Genomic DNA, 24,209 nt, shown 5'->3' with positions numbered 1-24,209 from the left:
GGTAAACACAGGTCTGAAAGGACCCAGTGGGCAAGTGTCTGCCGCCTGTTGATTCAACAAACCATCTCAGAACACCGCCAATAATGACGGCATGTAATTATTTCAGGTAGAAGAATGCCCCTTTGAGACCCGAGCAGCCGGAGGACCGCTTCAAAAGATAACGCCAGTGAATAGAGGTTGAAAAAAAAAAAAAGAGCGAAGAATTCCTCATGGGTCTCAGCGTCAACAAAAGTCCACTCGCACTCAAGTGTGACATTCAGTATTCATATTCAAGGGTCTAAGGAGACAGGACTCTTTGACAAAACTGCACTGAAAAAAAGCTCCCGAGGTTGTCCGATTGAACCGAAACGTTTGCATATTGAGCTGCACAGTTCAACAACAAGCATCGTAATATTTACTTTGAACCTTTTCTTGGGCTTTTTGCAATACTTGGTAAGGTCCAGTTACCATTTCAAAACAGGAACAATGTAATCTCAGAATTGAACTCAGCTAGGGCTGCAACAACTAATCGATTAAATCGATTAAAATCGATTACAAAAATAGTTGGCGATTAATTTAGTCATCGATTCGCAGAGGCTTTTTTTTCATTTTAAATTGTTTTATTTTTTTAAATAAACCCTTATTTATAAACTGCAACATGTACAAACAGCTGAGAAACAAGAATCAAAATAAGTATGGTGCCAGTATGCCGTTTTTTCCCCAATAAAATACTGGAAAGGATAGAAATGTAGTTTGTCTCTTTTATCCGATTATTCATCGATTAATCGAAGTAATAATCGAAGTAATAATCGACAGATTAAATCGAGACACTTGTGATTTAGGGCTATATAAATAAACATTGATTGATTGATTGATTGATTATCAAATTAATCGTTAGTTGCGGCCCTAAACTCGGCACACATTAGGATGACGCAATATATACGGTATAAATAATATATATTTGTCCAACGATAGCGCTTTTAATACTATCGTCATATCGTGATAACGTGTGGTAATGACACATTCTATTGAGTGAACGACTACGTCCTGTATGTTATGGTTATGGTAATTGTTATATTTTGTATATATTATATAAAAATATAATACAATTGTAGAGGTTGCCCTCTAGTGGGTTCTTCAGACCACCACAGACTGCCAGTAATTACGGATATAACACTGTTTTATTTTTATCCAATGGTGCAAAGTCTTTCACTTTTCAGCACAGTGTCTCTTTTAGCAGCACCTCCAACTACAACTACTCCTTTCATCACGGCTGCTCCTAATAAAGGCGACAGGTGATTAGATAACAAGGCCCACCTGGGCCATCTACGCACCTGTCGCTGTCTTCGAGGCCGGTCCTGACACACCCCGTTCCGCGGCAGGCCCGCAGGCCACACCTCCCTCCACAATAATATATCAATATGTATCATATACTGTATATATAATATGTAAATATTACATATACCGTATTTTTCTGACTATAAGTCACAGTTTTTTTTCATAGTTTGGCCGGGGGTGCGACTTATACTCAGGAGCGACTTATGTGTGACATTATTAACACATTACCGTAAAATATCAAATAATATTATTTAGCTCATTCACGTAAGAGACTAGACGTATAAGATTTCATGGGATTTAGCGATTAGGAGTGACAGATTGTTTGGTAAACGTATAGCATGTTCTATATGTTATAGTTATTTGAAGTACGTTTCTTACAAGTATCATCCCTGCAGGACGAGGAATAGCTAAACATGCTTCACTACACACCGTAGCTCACAATGTAAACAAACGCCATCGGTGGATCTACACATAACATCCACTGTAATTATACCAAGTACAGGAGCGTATCTAGTCGATACTACTATGATTACATCGACATTTTTTTAGCATCACAAAATATTTTTCTTTTTTTTTGTATTTTGTATATTATGTTTATAAACTCAGGAAATATGTCCCTGGACACATGAGGATTTAAATTATGACCAATGTATGATACTGTAACTTCTTGGCATCGGATCGATACCCAAATTTGTGGTGTCATCCAAAACTAACGTAAAGCATCCAAACAACAGAAGAATAAGTGATTATTACATTTTAACAGAAGTGTAGATAGAACATGTTGAAACAGAAAATAACCATATATTAACAGTAAGTGAACAAGTATATTAATAAATCATTTTCTACCAATTGTCCTTAATAATGTTGACAAAATAATAGAATGGAAAATGACACAATATGTTACTGCATATGTCAGCAGACTAATTAGAAGCCTTTGTTTGTTTACTTACTAATAAAAGAAAAGTTGTTGTCTCGTATGTTCACTATTTTATTTAAAGACAAAATTGCAATATGAAACATATGTTTAATGTACCCTAAGAGTTTTTGTTAAAATAAAGCCAATAATGCCGTTTTTTGTGGTCCCCTTCATATAGAAAAGTATCGAAAAGTTTTTGGTACCGGTACCAGTATATTAGTATCGGGACAACCCTCGCGGGCACGCTAACCAGGAAATGTAGGTCGAGAAAAGAGAAACTACATTCTGCACAGACAGAAAAACAAGACCAAAAACCGCAACCTGTGACTCACTAGATTTGCAAGCTACTTTGAAAAAACAAAAACAAGCCCAAAGTCACTCATAATAAGCGAATTTGGCAACACTGGATTTTATCCAAGAGGAGAATGAGGGCAGCTAGAGAAAGGCGCAGCCTTTGAGCAACATTGACAAAATGATGCACATGACCGAGCAAAGGAAAACAGGGCATAAGACTCCATTTCGTCACTTATCTTGTGTGCTAAGGTACAGTGTTGTTGACATTTTACAGTGCTTAACTTCTTTTTTCCGTGTTTACCCCTGTCTATTTTGTTGCCAACAAGGGGCATTTAAGGGAGAATACATTGTTTAAAACCACAAACCAGTGGTTCTCCCTCAGGGACAGCAAGACAGAGCATGACCTCTAATCAACCTCTAGGATTTAGATCATCAATTGTCTTTGTTTACTCCACTTTATCCAATACATGCAAATACAAATTTCCCATGAACATAAACTCTGCTTCGGGGGCTGTTGGCAGGCATGAGTAACAAGAGGCTGATTACGCTCTCAGGCCATAGCGATTCAGTTACTGCACCGTGATTAAAAAAAGCCAGCATTTCAACGTGAGGTCCCCCATTAGCATAACCCTCCTCCACATGAAATCAACATATACGTTGTTCAAATACATAAATATATAAATATCGGCGCAACCATAATGACCAACGTTGAAACATAAAATGTTTTATTTAACGAGAATATTTAATATTTGTGGCCACTGTAACATTATACAAAGTTTGAACAGTACCACTGTGTTTGAATATTTAATTAAGTGGTTATTTGGCCACTACACAGTTTGAGAATTACTGATGTAAATAATATGTACCGTATTTTTCAGACTATAAAGGCACACTTAAAACCCTTTTTTTCCCTCAAAACTCGACAGTGCGCCTTATAACCCGGTGCGCCTTACGTACGGAATCATTTTGATTGTGCTTACCGACCTTGAAGCTATATTTTTTGGTACATGGTGAAATGATAAGTGTGACCAGTAGATGGCAGTCACACATAAGAGATACGTGTAGACTGCAATATTACTCAAGTAAACAACACCAACATGTTATATGTTCCATTGAAAATATAGAACATTACACACGGCGCTCAAAAATCTATCAAAATGTTTTAGTACGACTTTGGTAAGCTATGAAGCCGCACCGCTTGATGGATTGTACTGTGCTTCAACATACGAGTATTATTATGGTGTGTGTATAAGGTAAGACATATTATCTGGCGGTTTGTTTCGCAATATTATGCAAAAGTTAAATTTCTTACCTTCTGGTACCGGCTGATCTGTATTTGAGATCTGCATAAGTCCGGAAAATTTGTCTTTGTAGTCCGTGCCAACACCGTAGTCGATAAGCTTCTTCTTTTTCTCTATCTTCTTGTTATGGGACATTCATCCTCCGCTGTTGCCATTTCTAATATAAAGTAGTGTAAAGTTCTTACTTATATCTGTCAGTAAACTCGCCATGAAAGCGCTAAAACATACCGGTGTAGTGAGTTTACATTATTCACCCAAGGAACTGTAGTTATTAGAGTGTTCCGGTCGGACGGTTTTTCACGGCACACATTTCCGGTGTTTTTGTCGTTTCCGGATGAGGAGATGCTGCTCCGTTATTGATTGAAGTAAAGTCTGAATGTCATTAAAACAGTTAGCTCCATCTTTTGACACTTCTTCCACTCCCGTCCTTGCACGCTACACCGCTACAACAAAGATGACGGGGAGAAGACGCTGCCGAATAAGACCGCCCACAAAACGGCGCATCCGGAAGCGACTGTCAGAAAGCGGCTTGAAGATGATCTGTAAAACATCATCTATGCAACATTTTGACCAAAGAACCACCATTACATGTTATATAGACCACAAGGAAGTGTTTTACATTTAGAAAAAAACAATAATAATAATATGACTCCTTTAATGCGCCTTATAATCCGGTGCGCCTAATATATGAAAAAAGATTTTTAAAAAATAGACCTTTCATCAGCAGTGCGCTAATAATCCTATGGTCCGGAAAATATGGTAACTATAACTATTGTTTTATTGACACGCCATGTTTTAGACTGCAATATGGGTCAATTAAGGACATGTATCACCGCGTATGTCTAACTTGTGTGCTATTGTGTGCTTAGCTGCCGTGTAGCTGCTAGCTTTTAGTAGCCTATAGCCTACCAAAGACCTGGGCAAATTAAGGCACGCGGCCCGTTAAGCTTTTCAATCTGGCCCGCCGGACATTCCCAAATCATTTTTAAGATGGAAACTGTAGCTGCCATCATGATGTGCAGTGATGTTTTCAACTATACAAAGTATTTCAATGGTTGGAATCTGCGCTTTTGCATGATATACTAGTTCAGTGGTTCTTAACCTGGGTTCGATCGAACCCTAGGGGTTCGGTGAGTCGGCCTCGGGGGTTCGGTGGAGCCTCCACCGCGGAGGTCAAGACACAAAAAACTTCTCCCTATCGGCGTATTGTGGATACCCCCAAACAATGTTCCCTCTAATTTTCCATCTGATTTGCAGGTGTGTAATTTGTTGTGAGTTCATGCACTGTGTTGGTTTTGTTCTTTGAACAAGGTGATGTTCATGCACGGTTCATTTTGTGCACCAGTAAAAAAAAACATCTAACTTTGTCTGGAATTTGAAAAAAAATTATTTTATTTATTTTTTCACTAAAGAAGGGTTCGGTGAATGCGCATATGAAACTGGTGGAGTTCGGTACCTCCAACAAGGTTAAGAACCACTGTACTAGTTACTATGGTAATCTAAGTCACAGCAGCTCAGACGAGGCTCCACAGAGCGTTTCCAGAGTGGCCAGCCTGAAATGCGGGTGTCAGGGACAGACGCGGAAGGAGATTTTTACGACAAAGTTCTAAAGCTTAGTGATATATCAGATATATCAGATCGTAGGTGGGTTTTTTTTTTTTACCCTTCGCGTTCATATTTCGCTGTGTTTGTTGCATTTCGCTTGATATGCAAAATATGTCGATCGAGAGGGGGTGGGATGTTCATATGTTGTCAATATTCAGTGCTTTATCGATCATAGTATTCGTATTGTAAATCCCACATTATTTATTCTGGGTGTCTCATTCAGTAAAAAAAATAAATAATTAATTCCGTTTTCTAAGGCAGGTCTGTCATAACGTTTTAAGCATTCAATCAGACATTATTGTGAGGTTTTGTATTATAATAGATAAACCGGCCCCAAGACACATTTTTGGCCACCGAGTCAAAATAATTGCCCAGGCCTGGCCTACCATGTTTACTTTTATAAAATACTTCACTAAAACACATGAAAAGACCAACCTTGTGTGCTTATTTAAAGACGTTTCATTGTTAACTGGCTGTTCAACTTTGCACAAGTACCGTATTTTTCGGACTATAAGTCACAGTTTTTTGCATAGTTTGGCCGGGGGTGCGACTTATACTCAGGAGCGACTTATGTGTGAAATTATTAACACATTACCGTAAAATATCAAATAATATTATTTAGCTCATTCACGTAAGAGACTAGACGTATAAGATTTCATGGGATTTAGCGATTAGGAGTGACAGACTGTTTGGTAAACGTATAGCATGTTCTATATGTTATAGTTATTTGAATGACTCTTACCATAATATGTTACGTTAACATACCAGGCACGTTCTCAGTTGGTTATTTATGCGTCATATAACGTACACTTATTCAGCCTGTTGTTCACTATTCTTTATTTATTTTAAATTGCCTTTCAAATGTCTATTCTTGGTGTTGGGTTTTATCAAATACATTTCCCCAAAAAATGCGACTTATACTGGCCGAGTCGACTGATGGAATGTTCATATCTTTTCGTTTAGATGAAGAATTAATCATAATAATCACATTAAAAAAGGCGGCACAAATGTGTCTTTCTTGCCATCTCCAGGGTCTAAATTGGATGTCAAAGTTGACCAACTTCTTGGTTCATGTCCACATCCTTCTACTGTCCAGGTGATAGACATGATTTATAACATAGCCCGGGGGCCAAATCTGGCCCGGAACATTATTTTATGTGGTCCACGAAAGCCTGGAAATAATATGCGTTAATAAACTGCTTAATCTATTCTTACTAAATATATTTGTTCCTTCCCTTTTGACATTAAAAATCATGTACTGCATGAAATTGCATATCTTTAAAAAACTTTTTTTTTTAATCAAAATCAAAATATTATATTATGTATTCCAAAAATATTTTTTGTTAAAATAATGATATACTGTACTTAAATATCTGCTTGACTTATGATTTCAAAACAAATTATCAATCAAATTGTGGACTGTAAAATTGACAATAGATTTTTTAGTTTTGAGTTTTTTTTACCGTAAAATCAATTTTGGTACTATTTTTTTTCCATATACAGTAAGACACTAAGACATTAAAAAACACACAAAAACACATTAAAACAAGATTTTACGGTAAAAAACAAACAAACTGTCAGCTCTGTTGCTGGAATTTTACCACTAAAAACAGTGGTATTGTATCTCCATTCCATTCTATTTATTCAACTTTTTTATATGCTGAAAAAAAACCACTGCTTTTACTGTAAAATTCTGGTGACTGAGATGCCAGTTTTTAAAGTAAAAAATGCGACTTATATGTTTTTTTCCTTCTTTATTATGCATTTTCGGCCGGTGCGACTTATACTCCGGAGCGACTTATACTCCGAAAAATGCGGTATGTTAGAGATTTTAGATGCAAGCCGATAAAACCCGATTTTGCTAATACTGGACCGATATTCGATATCAATACCGAATCAGGACGGCACTTCCTTCTTCAATATACTGTATCATTGGCATACATTGCCCATAATAATGTTACTTATTTTACTTTTCTTCTTGATATTGCAAACTTGTTAAAACTACAACCAAGTAGTTAAGACTACAACCAAATAGTTAAGACTACAACCAAGTAGTGCACATTGAAAACAGTGATAAATCTTACAATTACTTCCGCAGTTATTATGCCCATCCCTGCAAAAGTACAGCATATCTAGGTATAACACTTTTTTTAAGAGGGATCCAACCTTCAAATCCTGAAAATACAGCTGAAACATCTTAAAACGCCCACAAGGTGTGACTCCACAGGTGCTGGCAGCTTCAGGGCAGTTACTCTGCACAAGTTCTGGTCCGCTCTGAGCCCGGATTAACTCACTACAAAAAAACCGGAATGGAAACCAGACACGGCTGCCAGAGGAGCAGTACTGGGTGTGTACTTGTGCAACTGCATCCTAACGCACATGCACACAGTAAACAAGCAACTGTACGGACTAAGACTGTGATGTAATAGATAATTACACATATCCCCAGCCACGTGTTGACAAAATGTCACACATGACAAAAAAAACTAGCCAACATTTCGCACAAGTGGAGCCTCTTTCTCTGTCTGGTGTGTCTGGAGGCAACACACCTGGCATGAATGAAACAAAAGGAACATTTTAAGCCATTAGCCAAATCATTACACATCTGCTTTGTAAATAGGAATCGGCTGTCAATGTCGTCTGATTCTCTCCAGACGTGGAAAAAATGATGTTCGTAGAGGTGATTTTCAGTTACTTCTTGGTATCAATAGTGTTTGGTTTATTTTGACACTTTTCAAGGTACAATGATACTTGCTTTTACACTTGACAAAGGTTCTTATAACGTGGACAGTTTGACCCTGGAACTGGAACAATCTAGGAAAATAATCTCATAGCTCTATTTTTTTATGACATACTGCAATTTATAATGGGTTATACTTGTATAGCGTACTTTGACACTATTTCCACATTCACCCATTCACACACACATTCACACACTGATGGCAGGAGTTGCCATGCAAGGCCCTAATCACGACCCATCAGGAGCAAGGGTGAAGTGTCTTGTTCAATGACACAACGAACGTGACGAGGTTGGTAGAAGGTGGGGATTGAACCAGGAACCCTCAGGTTGCTGGCACGGCCACTCTCCCAACCGCGCCACGCCAACCCCGATAATGCGATTATTTTTTTGAAGGTCCCCTGCTCATGTATTTTTCAACGAACACAAGCAATAAATGAATATTCACTATAAAACATGTATTATGTATGACAGTTTGAACTCAATAGAGTGAGGCCAATCGTTTAGGCCAGGGGTGTCCAAAGTGCGGCCCCGGGGTAATTTTTTAACGGCCCTATGACACATTCTAAAAATACGATAAAAAACTAAACAAAACATAAAAAGTGGTATAAAAGAGCAAACGTAACAATAAAATGTTGCAATGTTGACTCTAATAACACAAAGCTGCCATGCAGGCTGTTTCTTTCTTTAAAAAATAATAATGAATCAAAATCAATGTCATTATGAATTATTGACCTATTCAAGGCTCCAATTACATCACATTAAATATTCCAATTTGAGATATTTTTGGGGTAAAATGTTGCATATTTTGTGTTTGCCATAGAAAAAACTAAGCTTTTTTTTTTTTTAGTTTTTTAAAGAAGGGCCTAGAACGAACAAAAAAAAACATAAACAACTATAAAACTTATAATTGATTAATCTGAACTTGTTCTCGCGATCATTGTGTTGAAAATAAATAAAAAAAATTTTTTATTTTTTAACACTTTAATGAGTAGGACCCTCTTGGATCCCCAATCATTTTAGTGGGAATTTTGTTTGCTCAAAAAAGAATAATTAATTAAAATCAATGTTGTTATGAGTTATTGATCTTTTTAAGGCTCCAATTATTATATAATCTCAAATATTCCACTTCAAATTTTTATTGGGTGAAAATATTGCATATTTTGTGTTTTTTCCATAAAAAACAGGATTTGTTTGGACAAAAAGAGCACACAACTTAAATCTTTAACAACGTTATATTGACAGATAGACCTAATGTTGATCTAGAGATTTAAACCTTGAATAATAATAATAATAGTAATAATACTAAATAGCAGCAATTTTTTTTATATTTTTTTGACCAAAACCCTTTGCCTGAGTGGAGACCTAAATGTATATTTTTTATACATATATTATATTGGCTTTTGAAATAAAAAATATCAAAATGGCCCCCGCTTGCTTTGATTTTTCAGTGTGCGGCCCTCAGTGGAAAAAGTTTGGACACCCCTGGTTTAGGCCCTTATGCTTCCAATTAGACACACCAGAAGGCAATGATTGGACTGACCACCTCAAAGATTCAGTACAGGGGTCGAATTTGTCAAGAGGCACAAATGGAATTTATTTCTGAGGACAATGAACACTGTAGGCAAAGAATGTCGGTCGTAATGTATCCTAGGCGATGGGTTTCTATGTTAGTATTGAAAAGTGACACCATATGTTAATGTACCAAAGTATATGGTCTAACACAGTGTTTTCCAACTAGTGTGCCGTGGGAGATTATCAAATTTCACCTATTTGGGTTAAAAATATTTTTTGCAAACCAGTAATTATAGTCTGCAAATGATGTGTTGTTGTTGAGTGGTCCGTGCTGTCTAGAGCTCGGCAGAGTAACCGTGTAATACTCTTCCATATCAGTAGGTGGCAGCCGGTAGCTAATTGCTTTGTAGATGTCGGAAACAGCGGGAGGCAGTGTGCAGGTAAAAAGGTATCTAATGCTTAAACCAAAAATAAATAAAAGGTGAGTGCCCCTAAGAAAAGTCATTGAAGCTTAGGGAAGGCTATGCAGAACGAAACTAAAACTGAACTGGCTGCAAAGTAAACAAAAACAGAATGCTGGACGACAGCAAAGACTTACTGTGGAGCAAAGACGGCGTCCACAAAGTACATCCGAACATGACATGACAATCAACAATGTCCCCACAAAGAAGGATAAAAACAACTAAAATCTTGTTGATTGCTAAAACAAAGCAGATGCGGGGAATATCGCTCAAAGGAAGACATGAAACTGCTGCAGGAAAATACCAAAAAAAGAGAAAAAGCTAACAAAACAGGAGCGCAAGACAAGAACTAAAACACTACACACAGGAAAACAGCAAAAAACTCCATTTATTCAACTTTTTTATATGCTGCAAAAAAAAAACACTGCTTTTACTGTAAAATTCTGGTGACTGAGATGCCAGTTTTTAAAGTAACAAATGCGACTTATATATGCTTTTTTCCTTCTTTATTATGCATTTTCGGCCGGTGCGACTTATACTCCGAAAAATGCGGTATGTTAGAGATTTTAGATGCAAGCCGATAAAACCCGATTTTGCTAATACTGGACCGATATTCGATATCAATACCGAATCAGGACGGCACTTCCTTCTTCAATATACTGTATCATTGGCATACATTGCCCATAATAATGTTACTTATTTTACTTTTCTTCTGGATATTGCAAACTTGTTAAGACTACAACCAAGTAGTTAAGACTACAACCAAGTAGTGCACATCGAAAACAGTGATAAATCTTACAATGACTTCCGCAGTTATTATGCCCATCCCTGCAAAAGTACAGCATATCTAGGTATAACACTTTTTTAAGAGGGATCCAACCTTCAAATCCTGAAAATACAGCTGAAACATCTTAAAACGCCCACAAGGTGTGACTCCACAGGTGCTGGTGAATAAACAGTACACCTACTTTGAGACAAGAGCTATATCGATGCATGCTTGGTTATGGTTTAAAGTCATATCCAACAATTGCGACGACTTTTTACTGTCAACTGAGTTTCGTTTTTTAATGATGTCTGCTGGTGGTGTGCCTCCGGATTTTTCCAACGCAAAAAATGTGCCTCGGCTCAAAAAAGGTTGAAAAACACTGGTCTAACAAGCGGTGCGAGGGGGAGTCGGCCGGTCTGTCTTTTTGCCACTGAATGCTGGGGTGTTAGGAACTAAAGGGCTATTGTCGCCTTGTGTTTTCTTTTAGTAAAGTTTGTTGTGTTAGAGCTTTGATTCAAATCATCTGATAATTTTGTTTACCATAATTTCCGGACTATACCCTGCTACTTTTTTTACTAGGCTTTGAATGCAGCAGTTTATAAAACGGTGTGGCTAATTTATGGATTGTTCTTCGCTGATGGGAATTTTGCAAATAGCGTACAAAAAAACAACAAAGCAAATACACAGAACAGGTGTGTTATTGTTTGTGCTATGGCGCCATCTTTTGGACGAGTCCGCTCATTGCAGGCGCTGCATTGCGCTTCTGTTTAAACTGAACTATGAACCGTAAGTACAATTGCCATTCGGTTTTCTAATCGTCCATAGCGTTTCTACTCGTATGGATTCTTCATTCATCACTCCAAGCAATGTTTTACAATATAACTAAAAAAATTCTTACTTACTAAACCGTCCCTAGTGTGATATCTGTAGGAGTGTTTTCATGCATATTTGTACGTGCTATCGTAATGTAATGAAGCTAGTGTCTTTAACATTAGCTAATATGCTAACAGGTTTATGGGGGTCTTTGTTAGTATTATTAACTTACAATAACATTATTTTTGTATTGTTTAGTTTCATATTCACCAAGACATCTCCGTGGAATTATTGAGTCTGTTTAGCTGATTGGAGAGCGAGCTGGTGGGTCCATGATGATCAATCAATCAATCAATCAATGTTTATTTATATAGCCCTAAATCACAAGTGTCTCAAATGACTTCTGCTTTGTTTGATCAGCCGTTTTACTGCTTGTTACAGACAATATTTGGAAACAATTAAAATATGTAAATAAAACACTCACAGAATATTTCTGAGTAAATCACTCATTTTTCAACGTATATATCTGCGGCTAATAATCTGGTGCGGCTAATATATTGGGAAAAAAATCAAATTGAGTGGGTGCGGCTTTTATTGCAGTGCGCTCTATTGTCCGGAAAATACAGTATTTTGTGATTGGACTCTATTTAGTGTATTTGTGCTCGGCCCCCGTCCCCTCACTCCGTTTCTTTGCGATGATTATGAGACATTCTTCATCTAAATGGCAATATATGAACATCCTAGCAGTCGGCATCCTAATCACAGCAGACCTCGCACAGTAAGTGATGTTTTATTGTGTTTGTTGCCTCTCATGAAGTCTGCAGTGAGTAATAATCAGTGATGTAGAAAAAAAAAGCAAACGTGATGCTTTTCGGAAAAATTAATGTGCCGCGTATGCTTAAAATTATCAAAATACATAATTATTATTATGTTATTATAAATGTGCCTGTTACTACATGACATATATACTTACATCATGTATATAGAACCCTAATGAAGGTGTTTGGATGTTTTTTTCAAGGGCTTTAGAGGCAGAATTGAGCGTCTCCCGTAGGCTCCATTGTAAGCGGACTCTTGATTGCAATTATTTAATATTTAGTTTAGTCTTTATTTGAAGGGACAATGCACAGAAACATTAAGCTCAAAGACAGATATGTTCTGCACCAGATTATAGCTAAATAGCTCATTTCCATCTGTAGTCCCCGGCTACCTAAATTAAAGGGATACAAAAATCATGCAATAAAATTATGACAATAAAATCATACTATAGCATGTAATCAAATTAAGAAAAGTCATAAAATGCCCTTTCATTGACACATACGTATTATACATTACAACCACACCTCATTTACATCATCACACAAAGACAATACATGCTCTTCTTTTGTAAAAACAACCATGATTTTAACAGACACACCTCACAGCTTACAACAAAATGCTCTCATGGATAAATATAACACACATTAAGTTGATGTGTCAATCATAGTGCCCACCTTAGTGACCGTGTGAGCAGCTTTGATTGCTCAAAAGCCACTTTTTAAACTTAAGTTGTGAATGAAGAGTAATCTGTTAGACTTTTCATGTTTGTTGTGAGGTCTTTCCATTCCTTTATCGCTTTACATGAAAAGGCTGATTGTGCAAAAGATGTTTTACATCTGGGTACGCGATTTAGAATGCATTAAAAAAAAAATCTATCGTCATGTCTCTCATAATGATTGTAAATGATAAAATTCCACAAAAAAAGTGCAGTTAACTTTTAAGGTAGCGAGCTGGCGCTAGGCAGTCCGCGAGTTTATCAAAGTGCAGTTATCATTACGTTTTTTTTTTGACCATTTTCATTTAAAACGGTAATAGTAACCGTCTGGAGTTTTGCCGCGGTTATCACTAATACCGTTTATCGTTACATCCCTAAGACAAAGCTGTATGTTATTAAAGTGACTCCCGAAAAAAAAGCGGTCTTCCTTCTTGTTAGGATTTCACAACGTCGGCAAACATTTTTATAAGACCCTCGCTTACATTAACACACCTGCAGGGGATGGTGCCAAGCTAGCCAGTTGAAAAAGTTGTCACTGCAAAAGTGACTGTGCTCCACTCACCGAGTGACCGCCTTAACCCAGGAGCAACCTTTCTCTGCCTTTTTCAAACAACTTGTTTCCCTATCTGGGCTATCTATCCCTATAGAACAATTTCCACAGGCGAGAAGACTGCATGAAAATATCACTTTAGATCCATTTCAGTCTGGATACAAAGCTTTGCACAGGACTGAATCTGCACTTTTAAAGGTTTTTAATGATTTGCTTTTAATGTCTGACTCTGGCAGCTCTGCCATTTTAGTGCTTTTAGATCAGGGGTGTCAAACTCAAATACAGAGTGGGCCAAAATTTAAAATTGAACAAAGCCGCGGGCCAAGGTTGAACAAATTAACCTTTTAATAGGGACCCAAACAAGTTTTGCATTGAATATTGAACAAGCAAGGCTTATATAACTTTATAGTGACACGCAAAATCGAGTTTCAAATAATAATAATAATAATTTAAAAAATATCAATGGCATATCAAATACAATTTAAATAAAAATGTAATGCCTCGTTTCCATTTGAAGCCTTCTGAGGTAAATATCAACATTAACTTTTTCCACAGGCTAATAAATTTGAAAATAAAATAATGAATGAATCAAACATTCAAGCCTTGAAGTAGCAAGAGAAAGTGCATGAATAAAACCTTAAAGGCCTACTGAAATGAATTTTTTTTATTTAAACGGGGATAGCAGATCCATTCTATGTGTCATACTTGATCATTTCGCGATATTGCCATATTTTTGCTGAAAGGATTTAGTATAGAACAACGACGATAAAGATCGCAACTTTTGGTATCTGATAAAAAAAAAGGCTTTCCCCTACCGGAAGTAGCGTGACGTAGTCAGTTGACAGGCTCCTCACATTTTCCTATTGTTTACAATGCAGCTAGAGCGATTCGGACCGAGAAAGCGACGATTACCCCATTAATTTGAGCGAGGATGAAAGATTTGTGGATGAGGAATGTTAGAGTGAAGGACTAGAATGCAGTGCAAGACATATCTTTTTTCGCTCTGACCGTAACTTAGGTACAAGCTGGCTCACTGGATTCCACACTCTCTCCTTTTTCTATTGTGGATCACGGATTTGTATTTTAAACCACCTCGGATACTATATCCTCTTGAAAATGAGAGTCGAGAACGCGAAATGGACATTCACAGTGACTTTTATCTCCACGACAATACATCGGCGAAACACTTTAGCTACGGAGCTAACGGAGCTAACGTGATAGCATCGTGCTTAACTGCATATAGAAACAAAATAAATAAATCCCTGACTGGAAGGATAGACAGAAGATCAACAATACTATTAAGCCATGGACAGGTAACTACACGGTTAATGCTTTCCAGCCTGGCGAAGGTTAACAATGCTGTTGCTAACGACGCCATTGAAGCTAACTTAGCAACCGGACCTCACAGAGCTATGCTAAAAACATTAGCTATCCACCTACGCTAGCCAGCCCTCATCTGCTCATCAACACCCGTGCTCACCTGCGTTCCAGCGATCGACGGTGCAACGAAGGACTTCACCCGATCACAGATGCGGTCGGCGAGACGGAGGAAGTTAAGGTGAGTTCGCCGGCTAACGCGCCTGCTATCCATCTCTGTCCTCCTGGCTGGGTTGCTGTAGTCCCCCGCTAATACACCGATCCCACCTACAGCTTTCTTCTTTGCCGTCTTCATTGTTCATTAAACAAATTGCAAAAGATTCACCAACACAGATGTCCAGAATACTGTGGAATTTTTAAATGAAAAAAGAGCTTTTTTGTATTGTATTCAATGGGGTACCAATATTTCTATCAACCGTTTACGTCACGCGCATACGTCATCATATCTAGACGTTTTCAACCGGAAGTGTGGCGGGAAATTTAAAATTGCACTTTATAAGTTAACCCGGCCGTATTGGCATGTGTTGCAATGTTAAGATTTCATCATTGATATATAAACTATCAGACTGCGTGGTCGGTAGTAGTGGCTTTCAGTAGGCCTTTAATTATTGCTCAGTTTGCCACACTGATTTGCTTTAACACTGAATATTGAACAAGCAACGCTCATAACTTAATAGTGCAAAATCAACTTTCAAAAAACAAACGAAAAAACATCAATGGTATATTAAATAAAATTTAACTAAAAAATTGAATGCCTCTTTTCTATTTGCAGCCTTCTGAGGTAAATATCAACATTAACTTTTTCCACAGGCTAATAAATTTGAAAATTAAATAACAATGAATAAACCAACCATTCAGGACTTTAAACTGCTCAGTTTGCAACACACTGATCTAATCTGATGTGCCCAAGCCAGATACCTGGCATCTTTTCTTGGGTACTAGTTCATTGATGTCGGGGCTCAGGCTTTGAGCTGAGGCAACCTTCATTATCCAACGAAGTTGTTCATCAGTTTTGGGGGCGTACCTTAAAGGCACTGCCTTTAACGTCCGCTTTTCATCCATTCTAACAATGTGCTGGCCCAGTTACAAGATGTGTGCGGCATCTGTACGAACATCCACATTAATGCAATGCATACTTGATCAACAGCGATACAGGTTACACTGAGGGTGTCCGTATAAAAAAAACTTTAACACTGTTAGAAATATACGCCACACTGTGAATCCACACAAAATAAGAAATATAAACACATTTCGGGAGAACATCCGCACCGTAACACAACATAAACACAACAGAACAAATACCCAGAACCCTTTGCAGCACTAACTCTTTCAGGACGCTACAAAGCACACCCCCGCTACCACCAAACCCCCCCCCACACACACACACACACCTTGTAGTGTCCCGGAAGAGTTAGTGCTGCAAAGGGTTCTGGGTATTTGTTCTGTTGTGTTTATGTTGTGTTACGGTGCGGATGTTCTCCCGAAATGTGTTTGTCATTCATTGTCTGGTGTGGGTTCACAGTGTGGCGCATATTTGTAACAGTGTTAAAGTTGTTTATACGTGCACCCTCAGTGTGACCTGTATGGCTGTTGATCAAGTATGGCTTGCATTCACTTAAGTGCGTGTGGAAACCGCGTATATTATGTGACTGGGTCGGCACGCTGTTTGTATGGAGGAAAAGCGGACGTGACGACATGTTGTAGAGGACGCTAAAGGCAGTGCCTTTAAAGCACGCCCCCAATATTGATGTTCGGGAGAATGGTTGCCCCGGGAGATTTTTGAGAGGGGCACTGAAATTCGGGAGTCTCCCGGGAAAATCGGGAGGGTTGGCAAGTATGAGTATTGGCGGTGAATGCGGTGTTACAGCGGCGGTGCAGCTGTGTAATACCGGCGGGCCAGCTCTAATGTTAATTTGATATTGCCTCAAGGGCCAAATTAAATTACACGGCCAGAGTTTGACACCCATGCTATAGAACAATTTCCACAGGCGAGAACACTGCATGTAAGCACTTTTTTAGTTGACGTCTTACTGGTGCAAACTTGTTTGTCCACCATGTACTTTAGTCTGAGGCTAACCCGACACGGATAAGAGACAATGCTGGATCAAAATGAAATCCAGCTTTGATGCTGGAATTTAGACAGATAAAAGTGGGAACACAGTTTTATTCTGACTTCAAACATGTGGCTAGCATGTTTGTTGGTTGTGTAAGTCTGTAAAAAGTAAACTATTGTTTTCATACCCAGGGAGTGTTCCATATGCAATGATTTTTCTGTGTGCAAATCCGTTTTTCAATAAAGGATTGGAGCATCTGCTTCTGCAAAAAACTACAAAGTGTCAATCTGCGCCAAGACTTTTGGATCACGTTCCTTTTTTTGTTTTTTTGGAGATATATGTATCATCCATATCATTTATGCCTCATATAATATACTGATACACTGAACCATGCAACTGAGCATTCTTATTGCTTTATGACCTCACTCAGTTTACTTTATAAACCAGGGGTCGGCAACCTGAAAATGTTTAAAGAGCCATATTGGACCAAAAATACAAAAAAAAAACCTGTCTGGAGCTGCAAAAAATTAAAAGCCTTATATAAGTGTTATAATGAAGGCAACACATGATGTAGGTGTCTATATTAGCTATATTAGCCTACTATCAAAGGCTGACGCAAATCTTCGTTGGACAGAAATGTTGTCTTTAAATTTTTATTCTACACATCTCACAGGATGAGATAACTTATAATAAATGATAAATGGGTTATACTTGTATAGCGCTTTTCTACCTTCAAGGTACTCAAAGCGCTTTGACAGTATTTCCACATTCACCCATTCACACACTGATGGAGGGAGGTGCCATGCAAGGCGCTAACCAGCAGCCATCAGGGGCAAAGGGTGAAGTGTCTTGCCCAAGGACACAACAGACGTGACTAGGATGGTCTTCTGGAAATTACTGGCTCAGAATGGCCAAAAAGGTATAGATGTGTGTGTCCAAGTTTAAGGAAACGGCAGGCTGTCTTCTTCTAATGGATATGTTACAATCTCTGCAAGCTGGGTAACGTTTGCTGTGGTCTGGAACAACGTGGCACACAAACAACTATGAGAAATGCAGCCAATATTACATACAGATCATGTGTCATGACACATGCAAATTTAAATTAAATACACAAAGGACATAAGTAAAGGTAATTAAATGAGCTCAAATATACCTACAAACGAGGCATAACGATGCAATATGTACATACAGCGAGCCTAAATAGCATGTTAGCATCGATTAGCTTGCAGTCATGGATTGACCAAATATGCCTGATAAGGACTCCAGCAAACCAATAAAATCAACAAAGCTCACTTTTGTGTGCATTCACACACAGCATAAAACGTTTGGTGGACAAAATGAGACAAAGGAGTGGCATAAAACGCGTCTTTCTGTGGCAGCATCGGAGAAAGTTGTACATGTAAACAAACTACGATGAGTTCAAGGATCGCTGAAATTAGTAGGACAAAACAGTGCTTGCCAAGTACTCTCATCAGAGAATCATGTATAATATAAACAGTGGGGTTTCTAACAATTAGGAAGTGTCATGTTTGTCCTCCTACAGAAAATATATTAAAAACTAAACTTCATCTTTTTCCATTTTCACACATCTCTGAAATAGATCCAGGGAGCCACTAGGGCGGCGCTAAATCTGCTGACCCCCCGTTTTAAAATAACGTCAGACACGATTATTGTCCTCATTAAGCACTTGCCAAGATAACGTCAACAAAGAATATTAGCTACTCAAGCCAAGAGGCCTCCAATGGAGCATGTTTATGTTACAGAGTCACGCTGATTAGGCTGGGAATCACTATGATAAACATTGTTCAATTACTCTCATTATTCTCGCACAGTGTCAATCAACAAATCATGTTTCTTTCGGCTGGATGTGTGACGTTCTGAACGAATCAGGCAATTTGAACGACTCTCAAGTGAACGATAAGAGCCGGTTAGCAGTTGCGGACCGTTCGTTTGGGAGCCATTTTTAGAAATTCAGTTTATTATGCCTCCGTGTGCCAACCACGTCTGTGTACGAACGCTTCGTTCATTCATTTTGTCTCCCGCTGGGAGCAATTTTGTGATAGCTCGAATTGAAGAGATCGAGGACACTGGCTTCCAGTTTGTTTTTTTTGTGATGAGGAGAACAGACATTTCTGGGAAAAGTTGCCAAAGCGGACTTATTTCACATCGGAAGAGAAAAGCTACTTCTCGTTCAGGGGCGCCAATGTTAATCAGAATCATTTGTACTACCTTTTAAATGTTTATTATTGTAGCAATATGGTTGTTAAAGTTAATGATTTTTGTGATTTCTGATCGTTTGTGAGACCGCCGAAAGATATTTGTGTGTGTGTGCATGGATTACCAGAGTAGCGCATACAGGGGACAACAGCTTGTTGTCGTTGTCTGTTTTGGCTTGGACAAGCGGTAGCAAATGGATGGATAAATAGATAGTTAAATCAACACACCCATGTTATGTTTGTTTGGCACACAGTACTGCATAACACTTTGTTATTGTACAAACCTTACTTAAAATATGATCTTTTGTCGACGATGGAACCCAATATTTATATGTATATTGTCTCATAAGGCGACATTTGATTCAATATACTAACTTTTTGATTTACCAATGCTGTTCAAGAACCAATTAAGTTCTTAAATCGAGGTTCCACTGTAAAGTAATTCAAACATTCACACCCCAGGTAGTGTAGTACAATTGTTGTATTCACTTTTTTACCATGTCCTAATTTTTATTTTAGTTTTATTTATACTTTTTATATACATTTTATTCTCGTGTATTTTTCCCCCCCATAAATACTCTTGCGCTACAACATTTTTTAGGTGAATAACAATTCAAAAATAGCGGTGTCACTTTTAAAGCATGGGGATATGTTTACAATTAAAACATGACAAAAATAAAAAATATATTTCTGAATAATTCCCACCAAAGGAGTAACAGTGATGTAAATTTATTATTATTATTATAATCCACGTCTTATTTTATAACTGCTACTTGTCATTGTTGCCTTGTTTTAAAAAAAATAACTATGATTGATTACACGTTATCATTGTATTGTATTTTTATATTGATATGGACATGTGTGGCTGCCATAAAGCTTATATAATCATCTTTTAAACGGCTCTTTAAAAAGGAATGACTGAAGATCAGGCTACCTTCAAAAAGCCACAAATCCCATCTCTACTATCGGCCATATTAGTACTGCTAGATTAGCACTGTTATATTTGTATTGTTGATTAGCTACCATGCTAACTAGTTAGATACATATTGTATAGATGAATATACTTACTCCTGTGATGATAAATAGTTGCCTGGTTAGCAGATAGATAGATAAATAGATGCACTCTGGACAGACATATAGATAATAAAGCTAGCTAGGTTGGTTAGTTAGTTAGTTAGCTCAATTGCTGTATAGCAGGATTAGCCCCAAAACTATACAAGACTTCCTTCTATGTCATTTTACTGTTTTATGCCATTTTCTATTATCTTCATGACATCTGATATTACGGACCGTAGATGGTGAAATCCCAAAATTTCTTGCAATAGCTCGTTGAGAAATGTTGTTCTTAAACTGTTCGACAATTTGCTCACGCATTTGTTGACAAAGTGGTGACCCTCGCCCCATCCTTGTTTGTGAATGACTGAGCATTTCATGGAAACTGCTTATATACCCAATCATGGCACCCACCTGTTCCCAATTAGCCTGTTCGCCTGTGGGATGTTCCAAATAAGTGTTTGATGAGCATTCCTCAACTTTCTCAGTCTTTTTTGAAACATGTTGCAGGCATCAAATTCCAAATGAGCTAATATTTGCAAAAAATAACAACGTTTTCCAGTTCGAACATTAAATATCTGGTCTTTGCGGTCTATTCAATTAATTATAGGTTGAAAAGGATTTGCAAATCATTGTATTCTGCTTTTATTTACCATTTACACAACGTGCCAACTTCACTGGGTTTGGGTTTTGTACGTGGTGAAATCACCAGAATGGCAGCTTGAGACAAGTATTGCACATTATTAAACATAAAAGTGTAAAAATATAATGAAACGTTGCACAACTATGGGGTTTAATAAATGTGTCCAGATTAATAGACAGTATCCAAGACCATTTGAGTGATGCAATGGGGCAAAAACAATACACACAAAGCAGCCAGGTGCTTTGACGACACATAATACCAAAATGGAAGCCATATTGAGACTTTTGCATGCAATAAAAGCACATTTAAACTGTTGTTTATGACCTAATGCTTTCCCACCTCTCAGAGTGTGGGCCAGGCTGCAGTCACGCAGAGGAAAAGATTAGTTTTCCTGATACCATTCATTACTAGGACTTCAGCAACATATTAGCAACCTAGAACAACAATAGTAAACAGTGCTGTGTGCCACCACAATGTATCCCACCCGACATATTTTGGAATTTTAACAGCCCTCGGCATCTCCTCCCCACATAGTCCCTGTTTCCCCACATTCCTTCATTCTTTTAACAGCGCCATGAGAGGTCTTTCTCACATCTCTGTCACTTTCCCTGTCAAGAGACGCCGACGGGAAAAACAGCCTCCTTATGCAGGAAGGTCGCGGTAAGAAGATAAAGTGATGATGGAGCTCCAAAACTGGCAAACACCCAAAATACTTACTGCTAGACTCGTGTCTGACTTGACAGATTAGTAATTGATGATAGGGGCTGTCATGGTGAAGCTTGCAGGGGGGATTTAAAGGCCTACTGAAAGCCACTACTACCGACCACGCAGTCTGATAGTTTATATATCAATGATGAAATCTTAACATTATAACACATGCCAATACGGCCGGGTTAACTTATAAAGTGACATTTTAAATTTGCCGCTAAACTTCCGGTTCGAAACGCCTCTGAGGATGACGTATGCGCGTGACGTGGCCCGGCAAACACGGGTATGCCTTCCACATTGAAGCCAATACGAAAAAGCTCTGTTTTCATTTCATAATTCCACAGTATTCTGGACATCTGTGTTCGTGAATCTGTTGCAATCATGTTCATTGCATTATGGAGAAGGAAGCTGAGCAAGCAAAGAAGAAAGTTGTCGGTGCGAAATGGACGTATTTTTCGAACGTAGTCAGCAACAACAGTACACAGCCGGCGCTTCTTTGTTTACATTCCCGGAAGATGCAGTCAAGATGGAAGAACTCGGATAACAGAGACTCTAACCAGGAGGACTTTTGACTTCGATACACAGACGCCTGTAGAGAACTGGGACAACACAGACTCTTACCAGGATTACTTTGATTTGGATGACAAAGACGCAGACGTGCTACTGTGAGTATGCAGCTTTGGCTTCTAAACATTTGATCGCTTGACCGTATGTGCGCAACTTTTTTTTGCGTATGTACGTAACTTTTTAAAAATATATAAGCTTTATGAACCTTGGGTTAGGTGAACGGTCTTTTGGGCTGAGTGATTGTGTGTGTTGATCAGGTGTTTGAATTGTATTGGCGTGTTCTATGGAGCTAGGAGCTAGCAGAGGAGCTAGGAGCTAGCGTAACAAACACGCAGGTGTTTTTATGCAGGATTAATTTGTGGCATATTAAATATAAGCCTGGTTGTGTTGTGGCTAATAGAGTATATATATGTCTTGTGTTTATTTACTGTTGTAGTCATTCCCAGCTGAATATCAGGTCACCCCCGGCTCTCACAGCATCTTCCCTATCTGAATAGCTTCAACTCCCCACTAGTCCTTCACTTGCACTTTACTCATCCACAAATCTTTCATCCTCGCTCAAATTAATGGGGAAATTGTCGCTTTCTCGGTCCGAATCTCTCTCACTTCATGCGGCCATCATTGTAAACAATAGGGAACTTTGCGTATATGTTCAACTGACTACGTCACGCTACTTCCGGTAGGGGCAAGCCTTTTTTTTATCAGATACCAAAAGTTGCAATCTTTATCGTCGTCGTTCTATACTAAATCCTTTCAGCAAAAATATGGCAATATCGCGAAATGATCAAGTATGACACATAGAATAGATCTGCTATCCCCGTTTAAATAAAAAAAATTCATTTCAGTAGGCCTTTAAGAGAATAGTAGTTTAGAATGTGACATACTTAGGGACACTAGAGGACAAAACCAAACAACAGAAGTGAAATGAATTATAATTATATAGTGTTTTTTTATATACAAAACCCAAAACCAGTGAAGTAAAAAACCGACATCAGTGTGTAAAGGATATCACCACATGGGCTCAGGCACACTTCAGAAAACCACTGTCAGTAACTACAGTTGGTCGCTACATCTGTAAGCACAAGTTAAAACTCTACTATGCAAAGCGAAAGCCATTTATCAACAACACCCAGAAACGCCGGCGGCTTCGCTGGGCCCGAGCTCATCTAAGATGGACTGATGCAAAGTGGAAAAGTGTTCTGTGTGGTCTGACGAGTCCACATTTCAAATTGTTTTCGGAAACTGTGGACGTCGTGTCCTCCGGACCAAAGAGGAAAAGAACCATCCGGACCAGTGTGGGTGGCACTGGGAGAAAGGCGAGTAAAGTGTCTTGCCCAAGGACAGAACGGCAGGGACTAGGATGACAGAAGCCGGAATCGAACCAGGAACCCTGAAGTTCCTGCCTGGCTGCTCTACCATCTGAGCCACGCCACACCCTACAAAACAGGGCAATTTGACATTGGCTGATTTCCTTTGACTCCCAGTTTGTCACTTCCAGGAGGGTCGGTGGGTTCTCTTTTTTTTAATACTTTTTCCTAAAGTATCAGGGATTTTACGTAGAGAGTGGAAAATGGTGATGACAACCATAGACCATAGCTAACAAGCACATTCTATGAAGAAGGCAATGCTACTACTGTATAAGCACAGAAAAAAAGTGTTGCAGCATGATGGAGTAACGTGTGCACCTGATGTCTACCTTCACATTTCTGACTGCCCCTCATATGCCCACCTAGAACCGGCCCTGATTGCGGTAAATAATACACAAAAACTGAACGCATTCTA

The 24,209-nt window shown here is 38.4% G+C and overlaps 1 protein-coding gene across 2 annotated transcripts in view; it reads right to left on the bottom strand.

Moving 5' to 3' along the window:
- The window catches only part of colgalt2b (collagen beta(1-O)galactosyltransferase 2b), a 67,748-nt gene that overhangs the window by 40,316 nt on the left and 3,223 nt on the right, over nt 1–24,209 (bottom strand). Inside the window, exon 1 of one of the 2 annotated variants that reach the window (XM_062039293.1) lies at nt 7,600–7,695. The exons of the other annotated variant lie outside the window; for it this stretch is intronic. The gene's annotated coding sequence lies outside the window, so the exon portion shown is untranslated. Of the gene's footprint in view, nt 1–7,599; nt 7,696–24,209 lie in introns of those variants that run through there. 2 annotated transcript variants of the gene reach the window in all.

This window comes from Entelurus aequoreus, linkage group LG27, assembly GCF_033978785.1.
Source record: "Entelurus aequoreus isolate RoL-2023_Sb linkage group LG27, RoL_Eaeq_v1.1, whole genome shotgun sequence".
Lineage (NCBI taxonomy): Eukaryota > Metazoa > Chordata > Actinopteri > Syngnathiformes > Syngnathidae > Entelurus > Entelurus aequoreus.
This window is presented reverse-complemented; position numbering and strand designations above follow the sequence as displayed.